This window comes from Ambystoma mexicanum, chromosome 12, assembly GCF_040938575.1.
Source record: "Ambystoma mexicanum isolate Mex_15411 chromosome 12, UKY_AmexF1_1, whole genome shotgun sequence".
NCBI classification, from domain to species: Eukaryota; Metazoa; Chordata; class Amphibia; order Caudata; family Ambystomatidae; genus Ambystoma; species Ambystoma mexicanum.
Window position 1 is genome coordinate 1009123711 of NC_090936.1, and position 17898 is coordinate 1009141608.

At 44.5% G+C, this 17898-nt stretch overlaps 1 protein-coding gene across 3 annotated transcripts in view; it reads left to right on the top strand.

Moving 5' to 3' along the window:
* LOC138514206 (cadherin-related family member 5-like) overlaps nucleotides 1–17898 on the top strand; it is a 410910-nt gene that overhangs the window by 63077 nt on the left and 329935 nt on the right. Inside the window, exon 2 of one of the 3 annotated variants that reach the window (XM_069629545.1) lies at nucleotides 4799–4844. The exons of the other annotated variants lie outside the window; for them this stretch is intronic. The gene's annotated coding sequence lies outside the window, so the exon portion shown is untranslated. The remainder of the gene's footprint in view (nucleotides 1–4798; nucleotides 4845–17898) is intronic. 3 annotated transcript variants of the gene reach the window in all.

Consider the following 17898-nt stretch of genomic DNA (forward strand, 5'->3'; position numbering starts at 1 on the left):
AGCAGTATTGCTGTGATGGGATGTGAGACAACGGACACAGATGGAACACCAATTTGGCCCTTAAATGGATGAAGAGGATGTGCCGGTAACATGAAGTGAGGTAAGTTCAATAGTACTTGCGGTGCCTTCGATTGCATGGTATCCCGATCTGGAGGAAGATTCCACATGGAGGCGGAGGCGCTGACCACTGCTGACAGCCGCAGACTGTAGGGACTTTGCCTGACTTCACCTGGGCTTTACCCAAGCAAGAAGTGATGTAGGTATGTCCTACAGATGGATTGGCCGAATCGGGGGCGGGGCACACAATGTCACACAGCCCTAGCAATGGGAACGCAAGGAATTACACCGGAGGAGCAGGCCACCAAATTGAAGACGGCACGGCTGTGCAGTGAGATGTAAACCAATACGCAGCCCCCACAACCAGGTACATAGAGTGAAAAACACATTCTTGCAGATGTAAAATCACCAGTTGCCAGTTCCCCAAGTGGCAGCAGACAGCAGGGATTTTGCCTGACTTCAAAAAATATGGTTTTTATATGAAAAATACATTAGCGTGATATCATACTACGTGGCAATAGTGAAAAAACCTATTGGGGGTCATGATTGGTTAAAGGAGACATCTAAGTATACTTTTCTATAGGAGCTATGATTGTTATTGGTTGTCAATTACCAGGTGTACAACTTATGCCTACCTCTAAAAACATGTAATTTCAGAAACATTGGATACACACTTTCTCATTGGTCTTCAAACTACAAGGTCCTTCGTTATATGGACTAATATAATGGGTTGGTACCCTTGTGCCATGTCTGGAACATTTGGTTCATTTAGCAGCAGGTAAGCCAAGACCTGGGTGCAGGAAGGTAGGACATTGGTCTCAGGAGGATAGCTCAGGGGCAACATGCTCACCTTGGAAACAAGATGACGCAGTGCAACAAGGGTTCAATCCCCGGGTCCGCGCTTAGAAACCTCTGGGTATTAAGAGCGTTATAAATAACCAATTACACTTACCTCACCACCCAATTAGCCCAACATCTCTCATTGCCCATGCCTTCTGCCATGAAATTGTCTTTGTACTTAGCCTTGCAGAATATCCTTGTCTTTGGGACTGCACAGGAGTGAGGGCATTCGCTATCATGTCTGGGACTTCCAAGCTCTGTTTCCATCCTCGGCTCACGTGATGGGAGACCACAATTTGGCCCATTTTGCAGCTTTTAAATGCTCTAAATGAATTAAAGTTTGGCATGCTTTGTGCTCTATGTTGCACCTTAATGCGAGAAGGTTCATCCTCTGCATACTCGTTCTTCTTCCGACCAGATAGCTGACCTTGCTTCTTGAATCTTTACTCCAGGCCAGGCAGTCTTACCCTTCAGGTTCACAAGCCTATTATTCTTGCTGCAACACAGTTTCTACTCCAGCTTCATGGGTTCTGACCTACTAATTTCATGATACCGATGTCCAGTTTCTATACAATGGCGGCTTTGTCTGCATTCTATTCCCTACTCATGGCCAGCTTCTATGATGACTTAATCTATCTTGCATTTCAGCAACTGTACATTATTGAACGGTTATTTTTCTGCAGCACTTTGTGCATGTGTAATCTTCCTTTTCTATATTGGGAAACTCACTCGATTCTTTACTGCCCCATCAGTTTCTTCAGGATCTATACATCCTCTTTAGCCAGTATCTCAAGACTTTGTGCACACTTCTAATGATGTCATTAATTCATTGGTGAGCTTCTTTTCACGCTCCTTAAGGTTTTTCCTCCTGCAGGTTATCGTCACCTCAAGGGTACATTCGGTAGTGTTGTCTCAATGGGAATCTTCTTTCGAACACTTGCTGCAGTAGTGGTATTATGACTGGTGTTAGGCATGGCACGATTTTATGTCTCCAATACATGGGAGGTCCAGGGGCAGGATGTCCTGTTGAGGCACACAGGTGCTCCTCTACATCTTACTGGCATGTTTCACTTTTAATGACAGGTTGTCTATCCTTGTGCTAATCCCGAGTCCATTCTCTCTACAGGTAAAGGTTCTTCAGCCATCAGCGAATTCCGCAAACACATAATTCCTATATTTGACAGAACCCCTATGAGGATAGAGCCCTTTGGGTATCGTGCATGCAATGGGTGGGGATGCAGAATAACTCTGACACCAAATAATCAAACCAACTCAGGAAGATGGCAAAGTTTGCTGTTTTAATACCAATTATCTAAAACAGGGAGTTACAACAGACATCAACGGACGTTCGCTCGAGTTCTCAATACATTTGACATAAAAACACATTTATATACTAAAAATATGTCATAAGTGACATCATACTACGTCGCAAATGAGAAAAACCTACGAGTGGTTGTGATAGGCTCAAGGGGAACATCTAAGTATACTTTCTATAAGGGGTGGGATTCTGATTGGATATTTACTGTCAGGTGGACAACTTATGCCTACCTCTAAAACATGTCATCTTCAACACTATTAAGTACACAGTATATCATTGGCTCTCAAACTATAAGGCCCTTCGTTACATGGCCCATTAAAATTGGTTGGCACACTTGTGCCATGTCTGGAACATTCGGTTCACTTAGCAGCATGTAAGCTCAGACCCAGGTGCCAGGAGGTGGACTTGACTTTACCTCCCCACCCAATTAGCCCAACGTCTCTCATCACCCATGCCTTCTGCCATGAAGATTGTCTTTGAATTTGGCCTTGCATAGTATTCTTGTCTCTGTGAATATAAGGGAGTGCGAGCACACACTATCGTTGTTCTAGAACTCCGAGCTCAACTCTATTTCTGTCTTAAATTTCTTAAATGAACCTTAACAAGGGTTGATTACGCTTCTCACGTTCACTGCCTTTGAGAATAAATAACCAGCCTTGGTTGCCTCAGCTTTGACACCAGGCCAGACAGCCTCGCTATTCGTATTCCACGATCTCAGCTAATTCTTGCTGCAACACAGTTCTCGGCCTTTCCTCTCCATGGGTCCGGGCTTACTAGATTCTTGACACTGATGTCCAGCTTCTATACAGTGGCAGCTCCACCTGCAGTCTATACACTAAATATTGCCAGCTTCTAAGATGACTTAATCTACTTGCGTTGCTGCATCTGTACAGTTATTGAACAGCTTTCATTTTCTGCAGCGAGTCATACACGTGCAATCTTATTCTCGCATATGAAAGTTTACTCGGTTCTTAACTTCACCATCAGTTTCTATAAGGTCCATGCATTCTCTTTAATCTGTGTTCATAGGGCATCACGCTCGTCTCCTTCACTCTTTTTCATATTCCTTTGGGGAGTTCCTCCCTCAGTACCTTCCTTCGAATTTTCCCTGTGGTGTGGTCACAACTGCTGGTGTCAAGCATGGCACAATCTCAGGCTTCCAACATACAGGAGGGATTTCCTGCAGAGACATGAAGCTGCTACTCTACACCTACTTCCTACAAGTGAAAAGTTGATTCATACTAAGAAAGTCATTCATGGAATGAAATGTCCCTTTGGGATCTATTATGTTGGCATGACCACAAGAAAAGCCAAGGTGAGGTGGGGGGGGAACACAAGTCAAACATATGCACTGGGAATTTAACATCACCAGTAGCTGTTCATTATTTAGAAAAGAAACACTTAATCACACAGTTACATTTTGTCTTTCTAGAATCTGGACATGTTCCACCCAGGGCTGGTAATTTAATTTAACAATTGCCCCAAAGGGAAGCCTTTTACATTAATAAATAAAATGCCTTGTATCCGAGAGGTATGAATCAGGAATGTGACTTGACATGTTTTCTTTAATGGAGCTTACATCATGGCACTAATTTAGTTTCATATGTATTTTGTTTGTGAATATCTTTCTGATTTAGGGTGGTTACAGCTGGACCAAATTGAACTTAAAGATGTATTATTTTAGTTCTTAACTTTTACCAGAGCAAACTTGCACATAATAAGTTAGGGTTTTGTTTAGGAATTTCACCACTTCAGTGCGTTTAAAATTTTGTAACATGCGAACCCTACAAAATAATAATTTGGTTATGATTTTATTAATTGTATTATCTTATATATAAGAACTGTACAAGTAAATATTGTAATTCATTGTTGGTATTTTGTAAGCAGCTACATTAAAATGGAAATAGTTTGGTTATGAGTTCATTATCTGCACCATTTGTGTACATACATACTGTGCAAATTAGGAATTACTTCATTATCTGCACCATTTGTGTACATACATACTGTGCAAATTAGGAGTGTGGGTACCTTTTGATGGTATTGTGTAAATTTAGTAATCTAAGAAATTGGGATTTAGCAATTGCTATACTAATATAAGATAGACACAATGCTGTATTTAGATAAGCTATGCATATGCCTTTCAAATTGGGAACGATCAGCAATGTTTTCTTCAGTTCATTTTAATCACGTGCATGTCACGTGTATCACGTTACTTGAGGACCGTTAGCAACGATCATGTGAGAATGTTTTTAGTTGTGTATATAAGTATGGCGAGAATATAGGTATGGTTGATGTAGCTATGCTCACACTAGGTGTTTTCCATTACTCCATATTACTGATTTTTTAAATGTAAGATTTATTTAGATGTTAGTCTTCTTTGAAGTGTTAGTGAATACAATTGGGATGGTTTTGAGATTTCTGGCGATCAAAACAGTATTTCTCATTATGTCGACTCATTTGACATTGTGTGGAATCTTTGTTTGGAAAATTGAGAGTATGTCTTTTTTGGTAATGTATTGGTGGTTCTTTTAAGTAGCTTTGATATGGCGGCATTGAGGTTTCTTTACTGTGTTTACTTTTCAGATCAATTTCCCCAAGATTTACTTGTTCTATTTGATGGGAGTATCAGGTTAGTGTTACTATCATCATGTGTATGTGATTGCTTATAAAAATGTATGGACATTGAACAACTAATAGGGTTGTTGAATATTAATAGATATACCAGTGAAGAAGAAATTGATAATTTGAAACACATTGAATGTGAAATGTTTAACTACCTGGGATTGGTGAAATTCAGAGAATGGAATTATCTGTTTTGAAATAATAATTCGAACAACAGCAAAAACATTTTTGTGTATGAAATGTAATGAAAGGTTTTTGATGTAGGTTCTGAAGGAAGTTATGAATTGTGAATATAGGAACTGTGATGATGTAACCTTTATACATTTTATTTTTTGTGAATTTCATACATTAATATGTACTAAAAAATAAAATGTGTTTATACAATCAAAACTATTGTATGGAGGAGTTTGTTCTAGTTGTAGAGTGCGGGAAGTTCAACCACAAATCTTCTTTGGATGTTATTTGTAATATTTTGTGTTGTCGGATTTAGGCTGTTATCTTCCCAGCACCGTAAGATTGATATATTTATTGAACTGATTACATTGAATATTGAATTTTATTGAAATTCGTGTGCACTTCATTGTGACATTTAAAAGTTGTTTTAGTCCCTAGAAAAAATCATAAAATCTACCCTTCCTATGTGGAAAGATTCTCTATCTCTCAGTCCAGAAAAATATCACATTTATAGGTAATATTGTTATTTTATTTATTTATTTTTACATTTATGAAGCCAGCAGAACCCCTCAGGCACTGAAGCATTGTTATAACCAGTTACACACACATGAATGTCAATAGAGGTACCGGGGCAGACCAGCTGCCAGTGGCCTCATCGAACAGTATAATAGGTCATGCTTTCTTACTGCGACTTGAAAACCAATTATTGCAACAAGGAATCATGTTTCTTTGAATGAGAAAATGCCCAGAATGTAACAGGTGAAATGCAGTTGTTTGGCCTTGGAACAATGGGCAATATCTATACTTCTTAGAGGTGAAATGTAGTGTTTTTGCCTGGGGAAAATGGCCACAATACATCTGCCACTATCGCTGGGTGGTTTGCCCATTAGAAATCTTTCACTTGACTGTCAATGGGGTTTGATGATCCCCTTCACTCATGCTTTCCAAAAAAAGCTTTTAAGAAAAACGTTTCCCTGCTAAGTGAATGGAAGTCCACACTGGATCCATTCTCCCGATACATTGCAGGTCCTTTGTTCCTTCCTGCAGGCCTTTGTTCCTTCCTATAGGCTTCAACTATGTTATAACTGTACACAGCTAATTTACATTCTAACGGTGACTACCGTGACAGAGTTAGGGGCTTGACTCTGTCAGTGGTGAACAGGGACCTCTCCCGGCCTTGGTTAAGAGGCCTACCAGGGTGTAAATCAGAGTCAGTCCTACCCTAGAGGTTGGGTGAGGGAGTTGGGCTGGCCCCAGTCTCTGAACCCCCTGAATGTACCTTGACTGTTAAAACTGGTACCACATTCAATCACCCAATGCGATGCACACTCAAATCTGGCCAGAGTTCTCTTTTCTTTATTTCAGAAATACCTGGACCATCATGCACTTCCACAGTGAGCGAAACCCAGCAGACCACTGGAGAATATTTACAACCAGATTCTGTCATTCTGTCAAAATTGCCTTCTTAGGTTGCCCTCGTAGTGTAGAAGAAGAATTCTACCCTACAATGTAACCCTGTGTCTGGATATAAAATAAACCAGCACCAGGGATCAATTGTTTGGAAGACTGGACCCAAACGCACGTGGCAGGAGACTCCCTCATGTGCGACCGTATTCCAGTTGAAAACAGTAATGCTTTTTATGCCGACGTCACAAGGAGCAGAAATAACTGTTACAATATAAGAAAAACAAGAATCCTTAATGCTTACACAAGGGACATCAAAAAACAGAAACATGAAATAGGACAGACACTCTTACCATGGGACTGGTAACAAGAATTCCATAGGCAACCAATGCTCCAGTAAGACCGCCAGGTACAGGGGTGTAGGACTATTCCCGCCGGCATGCGTACGCCTAAGGGTCGGCAGTACAATCCCCGACGAAACGAGGACGCTCCTACCTCCGCCCCTGATGGCACCATGGCAGTCTCTAGTCCGTACCGGGGAACGGAGAGGAGTGGTGTACCGGCAATCTTGATGCGGAGCACTGGTCAGGTGGATCCCCAGAAGCCGGAGGTAATCCTATGCAGTCCACGCATGAGTATAAACCAGGTTGATCAAGTTGAGAGGCAGTGGCAATCCATAAGGCTGTCCAGGTCGTTAGCTGAGAAAAGTTCAGAAGACAAAACGTGAGACAAAGGCAAATCCTGGGCGTGGTCCGGTTCGGCAACAATTTAGCAGTGGGGCAGAACGGGGTTAGTTCCGCAGGAAGGCTGGAAAGATGAAAGGAGCAGGTAGGCAGAAGCCGAGGGGGAATTGCACCGACAAGAGATACTCAGAGTGCAAGGTAGCAGGGCAAGACAGGAAAGCAATGGTTCAAGGAACAGGTAAACAAGGATATTCACAAGGCACGTAGCAGACTCCAAATTCAAAATCAGAAGCAACGAGTTTACTGCAGGCTAGAGTTTATCTAGTTGCGATCACATGACCTGAACGTGCGGCAGCCGTGGTGCGGGTCGACATTGATGCCCTAATCTCCATGGTAACCGCCAATGCAAGAACCCTGAAGGACGAGGTTGTCCCAAGTTCTTATGGCCGTGAATGAAGCCTTTAATACGAGGTAACCGAGTGGATCGTGACCGCTGATGCAATGTAGCCTGACCCTGTTTTCTTTGAGACGGCGGGGACGGCGCTAGCCTATTTAGACTCCTGCGGATCCCGGGCCGATTCCTGACACATTCCGACACCTGCCACAAAAGAAAACCATTACTCACTGCAGCCCAAATGGAGTACAACATCGACCTGACATCCAGCGGTTCAAAAGCCAAAGACAATTTTTATAAAAGGTATAAAAGGGTATTTTGTAGAATTGCACTACAATGACCCAACCCCAGGGGAAAATACAGCTTGGAGGCGGGAGGAAGGACAGACGCAGGGAACCCCGGGTATGAAAGACTCAGATGAATGAAACTGAGAAAATGGTGTTTGGATGAGGGGAGGTGGGCCGAGAGATCAGGAGGAGGACAGAAGGGTGTGCTGAAGAACCTGTGGAGGATTTGGATAGGAGTGCAGGTGATATTGTATCTGAGAGAGAGTGGTACCCAGTGGAGAGAGTGAAGCTGTGATTGTGAGAGTGTATGTAAGAGAGATTGGTAGTAGAGTGGGGGGCTAAGAATGCTACACAGACTGTGTGGAGGGTGAAGGAGAGAGTAGAGAGAATGAGAGTGTGAGAGAAGCATGATTTGTAAAAAGAGAATGGTAGGGAAGGGTAGGAATAAGGGAGAGGCAGGAGTTGTAGATGGGAAGTGTGCATGGTGGGGATAGTGGTTGGTTGAGGAGGGAAGTAATAGAGATAGAAGGGCGAGGAGTGTGATAATTTTCGTAGGAAAGAGGAAGAAAGAGGTGGGATGAAAGAGAGAGAGGAGAGAAAGGGAGAGAGGGAGAGAGAATGTGCGCCAGGGGGCAATAAGTCTGGAAATAGTAGCAAGTGAGAATAGGAGGGGGAGTAGGAGGGAGAAGATCGGAATAACTAGGAAGGGAGAGGAAAAGGTGGGAGAGAAGCAGAAAGGAGGAGGATGAGAGAGGAAGTAGGAGAGGAAATGAGTAAAAAGTAAGGAGGCAAAAGACCAGGGAGATGATGACTGAAAGGGAGTTGGGGGTAGAGAGAGCAAGAGAGTGTTGAAGAAACAGGCACCATCTCAAGGAAAATGAAGGCCATCTTTTGGAGAGAAACTAGAATATGATATCCTTAGGAAGTCCTGGAGGCACTAAGGTAGATACGGATGTGGCTTGTGGGCCCTTCCATGGTGGAGAGGCTGCATTTCACAGTAAGGGGTACTGATTTGTAGTGTTCAAGCTGACATTGGGCAACAGCGAAGGTAAGGTGGAGGGAGCCCATGGGATGCTGAGGGGCCAGGCAGGACACCCACCTTATGCAAATTACCCTAAAATCTCAAAACCATGGCAACAAATATAAAATTTGATTATAAAAAACCTGTGAGCCATCTATCAGACATGTGAGTTTCTAAAGGTTGTTTGTGACACCTACACAGTAACTCTGCATAGTAATGCTACTAAAGCGCTCCAACACTGCAATCCTAAGTGAACCTCTGGCAATACTGTTCCCCCCAACATTGCCATGGTGGTTGCTACCGTGACCAGTAGAGGAACTAAAGGAAGCACAGCCCCTTAGGAATCAATAAGGACATCTATTTAGACCAATGTTCTTCAAACTTGCGTCCCACAACTTGAAAGATAATAAATAGCAGCCCCTCAGCCTTTATAGGCTGGGATGGACACACTAACCCGGTGGCCACTTCTGTAAAAACATTGGGTGTCTATCTTGACACTTCTCTCACTATGTCATGCCACGTCAACCACGTCATTTTGACCTCAGCCTACACCACAAAGCTCATCACTGCCTGCAAACCTTACCTTTCCATGGAAAATCATCTCACAATCACTCGGGCTCTAGTCCCTTCCAAGCTAGACGACTGCAATGTGTTATCCTGTGGCACCTCTGAGAAAGATTTACCCAAACTGCTAGTTCTGCAAAATAACCCCCTCCGTACAACCCTTACCTTGGCATTGCACGATCATATTTCGAAAGCAAGAAGATCCTCACACTGGCTCGCTGTCCGTGAACGAATTTCCTTCAAAATTCCTGCCATAAACCACCGATGCCTAACCAACAATGCACCTTCATACCACGCCCAGAAGGTCAAGAGCCATGTGCCTAGCAGACCCCCACGATCTTCTTCCAACCACTGCCTCACCACACAGAGATTCAAACGCAAAAGAGCGGGTGGTTCAAGCTTCCCTGTCCGTTCTGCCACACTCTGGAACAATCTCCCGCTTACACACACTCCAGGAAAAGCACTCCTTCCACCACTTCCGGAAAAAGCTCTAAAACCTACTTATTTAATTAACTGTCCTTCCCTTCGCTATATGAACCTTTGCTGAATGTCATTGTATAAAACAGTTCCACCCTGTCTACAGTATGTACCAGTGCCTAGATGACCACAGGCTTTGCGCGCTACTATAAATGCAAAAAATAAATAAAATACAATTTCAAAAAAGGTGTAGCAAGCACAGCTTTTTACATTGAAATTCTATGTCAGGTGCCTCTCTCAGGATATAAACACAGCATGGGATAACATCCACCTTGTGTTTATTTTCGTTTTCAGCTGCACTCTGATGAAAGGGGCACTGTGACCCTAGCAATCTCCACACACCACCGGACACTCAGAGGACAGTATGAAGTACAGAGTGTCACAGAAAACAGAGGGGCATGTACAAAGAAGGGGATAAAGTGTGGAAAAAGGAGAGTGTGGAAAAGGAAAACAAGAGGCTACGAGTGAGGGAGAAAGAGACAGGATGTGTGAGAGAGTGAGGAAGAAGTGGGTATGCAAGAGTAGAGGAGCGAGAAAAAGAACAAGAGGAAAGAAAGGTGGGGCTAGAGTGCAGTAGAGAGAGACACACAGAATGGGCATAGAAAAAGAGAGAGCAAGCAAATGACAGAGGGCAAGAGAGGGAGATAGACCAGGAATGGAGGAAGATGCAAATGAGGGGGAGAGAAAGAGTAGGAGGGAGAGGATGAGACAGCACTGGGGAAACATGTGAGAGAGAAGAGAGCCATACAGAATGGGAGACGATGGGATGCAGAATGAGGGGGGAGAGGTTAAGAGTGACAGAGGGGAGGACAGAAATAGATAATTAGACAGGATAGAGAGAGTTGAAAGGAGGGGTAAAAAAGACACAAGATTGAGTGAGAGAAGAGAGAATGGGAATTTGAGGATTAGAGAACAGGACAAGAGGGGAACAGTAAGAGAAGAGAGTGAGGCAGGCAGAATGTGAGATAAACTGAAAGAAGAGACAGAACGGAATGAGAAAAGTGAAAGGCCGGGGAAGGAAAGCGATAGAAGACACAACAAAAGGAACAGAAAGAGAAGATCAAGAGTGTGAGAGGGAGAGTTAAGAGACAGAGTGGGTGGTTTAAAAAGGCAAAGGGTAACATTGTCACAGGGGGGAAGGCAAATAGGTCCCAGAACTCAGGGGAAGAGGATAGATGGAAAAGACGGAAGAATGAAAGGACAGAATGGCGAGACCAGAGTGTGTAACAAAGAGAGATTAGAGAGAAAGAAATAGAGGGAGGGAGAAGGAGAAGTGATTGGAAGTGGGAACCTGAGGCAACAGGAGGATGGGTGAAGGAGGCATTCAGGCTGGTGCAGAAAGGTGCAGTGAGGAAGCTAAAGAGAGGGCACAGGAAAGAGTGTAAGGGTGGGAGAGTCTGGGATGTGACATTGAATTTATTTTAAAAACAAGAGATAACTGTGCATAGAGCGTGTTGCTTTGCTACGCTGTGTACAACCAGAATTTAACATCTTGATGCTATCTGGCTGGGACCTATGCTCACCTCTCACGCTTCCATAAAGAAAAAACATTGATATGAGGCCGCTGGATACGCCGCTCGAGCCACAAAAGCAAATGGCTCAGCTCTCCTTCATTGGGATACTGTCGCTCTGTATATAGGTCTTTGGACCTATAGTACTGTACCAACTTATCCAAGATCTGATATTGAATTCATGGGACCACCTTAAAAATATCTGATTTCTTGCTCCTTGGAGAATAGAGAGGTTGAAAGCTATGTATTATACATTGGTGTGCTGGTCTTTTGGCACGCTGCATTCTCACTGCTACCCCTAAGACCATTGGCTGGTGGTCCCTGGAAAGCTGTGACAAACTCCCTTCTAGCAACCTCAGTGACCAGTATGGCCCAACTTAGAAACATTTTCTTCAAGGAGGGCTTCGCAAATACATGTTTGCAGAACACTGATTTAGACGGTCTGCTCATGTTTTCCTATTGGTCATGCTGGTGGTGGGACTCGGGAAGACAGTGTCAAAAAACTTCCCACCCTGTTTCTGTTGCTCCACAGCCATAGGTGGAGCTGAGGCACAGGTCCATTATTCAAGATAAGATGCGTTTGAAAAATTAAACTGTGGGCTTGTATGAGGGTCATGTGAACGTGTGGCTTTGTGATTGTCAGCATGTGTTCGGTGCTTGCGAGTGTGCGCGTATGTGCGTGCATGTGCATGAATTTAATGATTGTGCATATATATGCCCAGGGGGTGGAGCGCAGTGTCCAGTTACTGTGTTGGTGGGGCCATTGCATGAGGGTGCGTTAGTTATTACAGAGCCAGAATTGTGATTTTCAATAACAGGTCTCTCTTGCGATATTGTGTGAACTGGTTGAAAGGCAACACGTTGCAGGGCAATACTACTGGCATATATTGAGCACAGCTAGCATCAACATTTATTCTGATATTGTCAATAATGGCATTGATAACGCAAGACAACGCAGCACAACACAGGTTCGAATCCCGATCCCACACTTAGAAACCACTCGTTGGTATTAAGCGCTTATAAATGGACAATTAAAATAAAATAGAAAATAAATGTGTGTCATACAGTGGCAATAGTGTCATTATTACACAAAGACAACATGAGTTTGTTCTTACATTGGCAATACTGACATTTTTCGGCAAAGCCAACAGAAGCATTTTCTTACAGTGGCAGTACAGCATTATTGCGCATAATCATCATATCAAGCCGCGGAGGAAAGGCCAGGAGACAAGGCCTCAACCCCTCTCTGCAGCTCTGCTGCGAGGGGGTGTCCAGCTGCATCAACTCCTACAGGCAGAATCTACTTCTCAAGTACTGTTGTGCTTGAGCGCCTCACGTTCCCCCATTGACTGACACAAGGAGCATCCCAGTCCTAAAATGGCCACCGCTCTTGTTGCCATGGAGACGGGCAACACAACACAAGCCTGACGCCGGGATTGACTCACACACTCTCCTCGGCCCTCCCCTCCTGCTTTAAATGGAGGGGAGTGGAGCCGGGAGGCAAAGTCGCATATAAAAGGCCAGGAGATAAGGCCTCAACCCCTCCCTGCAGCTCTCCGCGCATTGCCCCACCACCCTTAGGAATATGCACCTCCGATGGCGCATTCCCGACCGGCCGCCTCGCCGCAGTCACACACAGCATTACTTACAGAAATGCTCGTCTGCGAGAAGGTGCCCCCCAAACCTTCCAATTGCACATATGTCTGTAAGCCAAGCACATACCTGCCACCTTGCTGCTTGGCTGCACCCCAGCACTACTATCCGCACAGCTGTGCAACAGCCTCACCAAACAGGTGTGCCGCCTGCTACGTTTCCTAATACGATATTGCATTCGGCCCAGCGGCTCCCCGCTTCACGGCTCTGCCACAGGCTGTCAATAGACCGACCACTGTCCCGCCTGCACATGCTCTATCTACCAACTTCAGTCAGGCTCACCGCAGCACTGCACATAGATGCAGTTACATAAGCCCTAACGACTCTTTGCACAAGACTATGTCATCTCCACAGATACCTCTTTTACTTTGTGCACTCCCGATTGTATTGCCGGCTGATACTGTTGATTTGCTGCCTACCCCTGGCACATGCCCCATTGTATTGCCTGCTGATACTGTTGATTAGCTGCCTATTCTGGCACATGGCCCATTGTACTGCCTGCTGACACTGTTGATTTGCCCAGCAATTTGCCTATATCTGTTGCTCATCCCCCCTCACGTCCTTCTACCAGCAATGTTATGCCAATCAATTGTGCTCTCGTCAACTCACGCTCCTTGCCAGCACATTCCCTGGATGTTCATGACCTCATCACTAAGGACAACCTAGACCTCCTCTTTCTTTGTGGGACTTGGCTGACAGAAACCTCTGGCCCTACACTCTCCCTTGCCATCCCTTGTGGATACACTATCTATATGCAAGACCTAGTGGGTCAAAGAGGGGAAGGCGTAGCTGTCATAGCTAAAGACACTATCTCTATTAGAAGGCTCAATGGTGAACTAGGCCAAAATTCCAACTAACTTCCGACTTAAACTAAATCCTCCAACTGCACTATTGCCCTTCATCTCAACTACCACCCGCCAGGCCCTGCCACAGATTTCCATGAATCCTTAATTCATGCCCTCTCAGACAATCTTAAGGAATCATCTAAAATTCTGCTCCTTGGAGACCTCAACTTAGGACTCAATGACCCTAATGACCTGAATGCCGCCACTCTTCAGAATGCCCTTTCCGCCGTAGGATTCTCCCAAGCTATCTCGCAGCCTACTCATGAGAAAGGCTGCACGCTTCACTTGGTGTCCTCTCATAACTGCTCACTCCTGGTTTCAGAGATTGCTCCCATTCCCTGGTCCGATCACTACTGCATTAAATTCAGCATCACTACCTCCAAGGGAGCTCCGAATGTAACTACTCCACTTCCTGCTGCTCTCTAGAGAAGTTCTCATAAGCTCACGATGGAGAACATCCTGCCCCTTCTCGCAGTGCCTGCCCTCCTGCCTCCTTTTCCAAATGACCCAGAACTCCTTGCATCAGTTTTTAATTTGGTCATCACCCAAGCTGTTGTTAAAGTTGCACCACTTACCCTCAAAAAATAAAAAGAAAACAAGCATTCCAACGCATGGTTCACCCAAGAACTAATGGAATTTCGTGCCAAAAAATGGGCAGCGCTTGCTACCTGGAAAAACCACCCTAATGATGCCTCTAAAGCAGCCTTTAAAGCCATCTCAACAAACTACAAAACTGGCATCATTCAGGCCACCTACCATGCTAGCACAACATGGTGCAACAAGATTCAAACGGCCATGCTGGACAAACTTGAAACTTTGCACACCAAAATCCTTACCCACCAAAAAGCTCTCTCTGACCTACTAGCCAAATCTCTCAACACTGCGCCGCCTACTATTTCAGAGAACCCATCCCCAGTGTTTGATTTCATGGATATGAGTGAATCGGAGGTCAATGCACTCCTCAAATCCATCAAAGCTTCTAACTGTAAAGGGGATGCCTGTCTGTCTCAGGTCATTAAAGACTGTGCCCGTCCCTTACCCCATTCATCACTGCATTTATCAACACTTCCTTGCAGTCGGGCCTTGTCCCAACGACACTCAAGGAAGCGTGGGTTCGCCCACTCTTAAATAAAACATCCCTTGACCCACTTATCCGCGGGAACTACAGGCTGATTACGACTGTGCCGTTCCTACTAAACATTCTGGACAAAGCAGCCTATCTTCATCGAGGACAACCACCTCTTGGGTCTCCGGCAATCTGGCTTCTGACCTAGGCATGGCACGAAAATGGCCCTGCTTCACTTAAAAAATCAAATGGACGACCTCAGAGATGTAGGCAAACCTGCGCTCCTTCTTCTACTTGACCTATCCGCTGCTCTCGATCTGGTAGATCACAAGACCCTTTGTCACCACCTCTCCACCGCAGCTAACTTCTCCCCGAGGGCCTGTGCCTGGATAACCTCCTTCCTACAGGACAGAGTCATGAAGGTTTTTTCTGAATCTTCATGTGCCGACCCGAGTCTCATCAAGTCTGGGGTCCCTCAGGGTTCGTGCATTGCTCCCACACTATGCAACCTTTTCACAAGGCTGCTATTCAAAATCTTGGACTCAATGGGCATCTCATATACCAACTATGCAGATGATACCCAAGTGCTCATCCCCCTCTCGGGGGATTATCTGGCCGACCTCAACACCCTCAACTCCATCTACTCTACAATCCAATCTTGGATGGCAGAGAACTGATTATGTCTCAACAGCGAGTAGGCTGAACTTCTATTAATTGGATCCCCGTCTACCCTGGGTAAACTGGACAAGCAATATGGTTCCTTTACAGTTGACAACATCCCTATTGTTGTTTCCCAAGTAATCAAGACTCTGGGAGAGTACATCGAACCTGACCTAACCATGAATAGACAGGTTAATGCTGTAGCATCTGTCTCAGCATACCACTCCAAACTTCTTAATGTAGCCAGACCCTTCCCATCCCAAGCGAATTGCCTCACCTTTGCAAGGGCAATAATTGGCTCTAGGCTTGACTTTTGCAATGCCCTATTTGTAGGGACCTCCCGCAAGAATTTAGCCAAACTCCAACACGCTCAAAATAATGCCCTGAGAGCCGCACGGGCATATCTAGAAAAGACCACATTTCAGAAGTCAAGAGGAAGGTCCACTGGCTACCCGTCAAGGAAAGGATTGTTTTCAAAACACTCTCCCTGACGCACAAATGCCTTCATGGGCTGCCCCCCTGCCTAGCCCACAGAATTGTCCCTCACACTACCTCCAGACCATCGAGAGTGGCGTAGGCCAACAGAATAACGGCACCCATCACGCACAGAGTGCGGGCGGGTGGCACTAGCTTCCTCCTGAATATGGCTGCTACCTTCTGGAACTCCATCCCCCCAGAACTCCGACAGTTTGACTCTCACTCAGCTTTCAGGAAAGCTTTCAAAACTAGGCTCTTTGTATGAAATGTTTACTCATGTGCTTTCGTAAGCTGCTGTACACACTGTTTGTTTTCCTGTAAATGTAACTGATCACTATGCATTAAGTAACTTTTTGGGCCGCATTCATGTAACCCTGAATCAAGCCTCCATACATGTCCTTCATAGTGCCTTGAGGCCAAAGGCTGAGTTCCTTTATATGATCACAGAACTTCGAGGTGATTTGCAATATCCTTTGTAAGTATGGTAGGGGATGTCTCATGCCTTATAATACATGGCCACACTCTGTCCTCCCCTTTAATACCTGGCCTCTTGCTTAATTTAGTGTAAGTGATCTTCCATTTTCTGATCCATATAATCAATGTAGAATCTGGATCATAAAACTTAATATGCAGCTTCCAATGTGTTGCAGAAAAGTAGTTTAAGCAGTTTAATAGAATTCATCAAACATATTCATTTTGTGCTTGAAAATAAGTAATAACATGCAGATTCTTGCTCGAATGTGTTCAACTCCATGCACAAAATAAACATGCTACCATAAATAGTTTCATATCAGTTAATGAATGAAATAATTTCACAGAACGCTATTTTACAAGAAAGGAATTGAAAAGCGTGTTACGGCTTTAATTAGTTTAGTTTATTATTTGTATTGCGCCACCTGGCCCTGGGGCATCCAGGCAATTAGCAGGTTACAGAGTTGCAAAAAATGGTACAAAAACAGGCATTGCAGTAATAAGGACATTGTATAATCAGTTTCTCATGGTATAGACATCAAAGATATATACAGGCAGTTGCACAAATTTGAATGTAAACATTTGTGGGGTTGAGGCATTAGTGATGAGCTGGCGTTTTAGACTTCATTGGCAAGTAGCCATGTTTTGGCTCCGTGTCTGAAGCGGTGAAAGAAAGGTTCAGCTCTGAGATTGGTGGGAAGGGAGTTCCAGAGTTTTGAGGCGAGCACAGTGAAGCTTGTGCTGCCTGCTTTTTCGAGCTTAAATCTGGGGATATTTAAGAATTGAGTTTGGGCTGATCTGGTTAGGCGAGATGAGGTGTGAAGCGTGAAGTTGTCCGAAAAGTATCTAGGTGCTTGGTTAAATAGACACTTGTGTGTGAGAGAGAGTGTTTTGTATTTGATTCTTTGAGGTATGGATAGCCATTGAGTGGAGCGCCTAGCGTTAGAGATGTGCTTGTGTTTGGGTATGTTCAATGCTGATCTTATTGTGTTATTTTGGATAACTTGGAGCTTGTTGATGTTCTTTTGGCTGGTGCCCAAGTATAGAGCGTTACAGTAGTCGTCTTTTGAGAGTACTAGTGCTCTGGCTAGTGTAATACAGTTAGGGGTCGAGAGGTAAGGTCTGCTGGCATTGATAAGCTTACATGTGTAAGCAGTGGCGGAAGAGATGGCGTTGATTTGTCTAGTCAGTGTGAGGGAGGAATCAAGATAAATCCCCAGAGTTTTAATACTATTGGAGACAGGGATATTGTTACCATCAATGGTGAATGTCTGGTAAAGTTTGTCGAGGTTGTTGAGTCTGGATTGGGAGCCTAGAAGAAGAAGCTCGGTCTTGTCGTCATTGAGGCAGAGTCCGTGTTTGGCCATCCATTCT